The sequence below is a fragment of the Lissotriton helveticus genome, chromosome 1_2 (genome assembly GCF_964261635.1).
Source record: "Lissotriton helveticus chromosome 1_2, aLisHel1.1, whole genome shotgun sequence".
Lineage (NCBI taxonomy): Eukaryota > Metazoa > Chordata > Amphibia > Caudata > Salamandridae > Lissotriton > Lissotriton helveticus.
In genome coordinates, this window is record NC_136058.1 from 338647176 (window position 1) to 338649976 (window position 2801).

At 62.3% G+C, this 2801-nt stretch overlaps 1 non-coding gene across 1 annotated transcript; it reads left to right on the forward strand.

Moving 5' to 3' along the window:
• Positions 1–73, forward strand: TRNAK-CUU (transfer RNA lysine (anticodon CUU)). The gene has a single exon. It is a non-coding gene; the product is annotated as a tRNA-Lys (tRNA).
• The last annotated feature ends 2728 nt before the right edge of the window (positions 74–2801 follow it).

Sequence of the window (2801 nt, forward strand, 5' to 3'; positions counted from 1 at the left end):
GCCCGGCTAGCTCAGTCGGTAGAGCATGAGACTCTTAATCTCAAGGTCGTGGGTTCGAGCCCCACTTTGGGCGAAAACGAGTAATTTTTGCAGGATTATTGCATTGGATCTCATAATGTGGCAATTAATCTTGCATTAGACATGCAATAACTCCCAAAAATTGTATATCTTTGGTTTCCCATTGGTGGGAAATGTAACTTCAAGATTAGGTAGGGCATTAGTCTAGATTAACATACAGCGATATTACTCCTATTCAAGTACTAAACAGGCCAACCTGAACTGTAAAACATCCCCTAAGTGGAGGTAAGGCATCAGTTAGGAGTGAACTGAACACTCATGTAATGGGCAATTTGACTTCAAATAAAGTGTGGAAGGCATTAACATTACTTTTGAAAAGTTATTCTGAGCTCAGTCAGTAGAGCAGGGGTGTCCAAACCCGTCCTTGCGGGCCGTATCCATGCCAGATTTTTGGGATATCCCCATCTGGGGATCACGGTTCGATCCCCGGCACCGGCGGCAGATTAGCCCAGCACCATGTGACTCTGGGCAATTAATCTTGCATTAGACATGCAATAACTCCCAAAAATTGTATAAGATCCCCTAAGTGGAGGTAAGGTATCAGTTAGGAGTGAACTGAACACTCATGTAATGGGCAATTTGACGTCAAATAAAGTGTGGTAGGCATTAACATTACTTTTGAAATGTTATTCTGAGCTCAGTCAGTAGAGCAGGGGTGTCCAAACCCGTCCTTGCAGGCCGTATCCATGCCAGATTTTTGGGATATCCCCATCTGGGGATCACGGTTCGATCCCCGGCACCGGCGGCAGATTAGCCCAGCACCATGTGACTCTGGGTAATAGCTGGCGCCGCGGCTAGGGCGGCTGACTCCGGAATCTGGAGATCACGGTTCGATCCCCGGCACCGGCGGCAGATTAGCCCAGCACCATGTGACTCTGGGCAATAGCTTGCTTAATCTTCCCGACGGCCCCTAGCGCCTAGAGACCCTTACGGGTGATTGTGCGCTTTACAAATGTGGAATATTAAAATTATTATTTGGGCTGATTCCGATCCGGTTCGTAAAAGCACATCCGCCCGAATCTGTCGGACAACCACGTACGCCCGGGAGAGGACTGCCCGGGGACCCGTGGAGCCCGTCCTGGTCACTCTGACCTGCCATCGGCCTGGAGAAGGGAGCGCCGGACGCCCAGGGGGAGGACTGGCCGGGACCCGTGGAGCCCGTCCTGGGCACTCTGACCTGCCATCGGCCCGGGGAAGGGAGCCCCGGACGCCCGGGGGAGGACGGCCCGGGACCCGTGGAACTCGTCCTGGGCACTCTGACATGCCGCTGACCCGGGGAAGGGAACCCCGGACGCCCGGGAACCGTGGAGCCCGTCCTGGGTACTCTGACAAGCCGTTGGCCCGGGGCAGGCAGCCCCGGACACCCGGGACCCGTGGAGCCCGAACTGGAAACTCCGGCATGCCGTTGGCCCGGGGAAGGGAGTCCCAGATACCCGGGACCCGTGGAGCCCGTCATGGGCACTCTGACAAGCCGTTGTCCCGGGGAAGGGAGCCCCGGACGCCCGGGACTCGTGGAGCCCGTCCTGGGCACTCTGGCATGCCGTTGGCCCGGGGAAGGGAGCCCCGGACGCCCGGGGCCCGTGGAGCCCATCCTGGGCACTTTGACATGCCGTTGGCCTGGGGAAGGGAGCCCCGGACGCCCGGGGGGGAGGACTGCCAGGGACCCGTGGAGCCCGTCCTGGACACTTTGACCTGCCGTTGGCCTGGAGATGGAAGCCCCGGACGCCCGGGGGAGGACTGCCCGGGACCCATGGAGCCCGTCCCGGGTACTTTGCCATGCTGTTGGCCTCCTGGAGATGGGTGCCCCGGACGCCCGGGGGAGGACTGCCCGGGACGTATGTAGCCCGTCCCGGGCACTTTTCCATGCCGTTGGGCTGGATGGAGCCCCGGGCTCCCGGGGGACGAATGCCGGGGACGCATGGAGCCCGTCCTGGCCACTTTTCCATGCCGTCGGGCTGGATGGAGCCCCGGGCGCCCGGGAGACGAATGCCCGGGACGCATGGAGCCCGTCCTGGGCACTCTGCCATGCCGTCGGCCTGGATGGAGCCCCGGACGCCCGGGGGGGACGACTGCCCAAGAGCCATGGAGCCCGACCCGGGCACTCTGCCATGCCGTCAGCCTGGATGGAGCCTCGGGTGCCCGGGGGACGACTGCCCAAGAGCCCGGGGGACGAAGGCCCGGGATGCATGGAGCCCGTCCCGGACACTCTGCCATGCCGTCGGCCTGGATGGAGCCCCGGACGCCCGGGGGACGACTGCCCAAGAGCCATGGAGCCCGACCCGGGCACTCTGCCATTCCGCGTCAGCCTGGATGGAGCCTCGGGCGCCCGGGGGACGAAGGCCCGGGACGCATGGAGCCCGTCCTGGGCACTTTTCCATGCCGTCGGCCTGGAGCGCCCCGACACCCAGGGGAGGACCACCCTGAAAACCACAGAGCCCGACCCGGGCACTCTGCCATGCTGTCAGCCTGGATGGAGCCCCGGGCGCCCGGGGGACGAAGGCCCGGGACGCATGGAGCCCGTCCCGGGCACTCTGCCATGCCGTCGGCCTGGATGGAGCCCCGGACGCCCGGGGGACGACAGCCCAAGAGCCATGGAGCCCGTCCTGGGCAATTTGACATGCAGTTGGCCTGGAGGAAGGAAGCCCCGGGTGGCCTAGGGAGGTGTTGCCCAGGCATAGCCTATCTGGTCCCCATGGCAGAGAACCACCAGCCCTGGAGGGGTG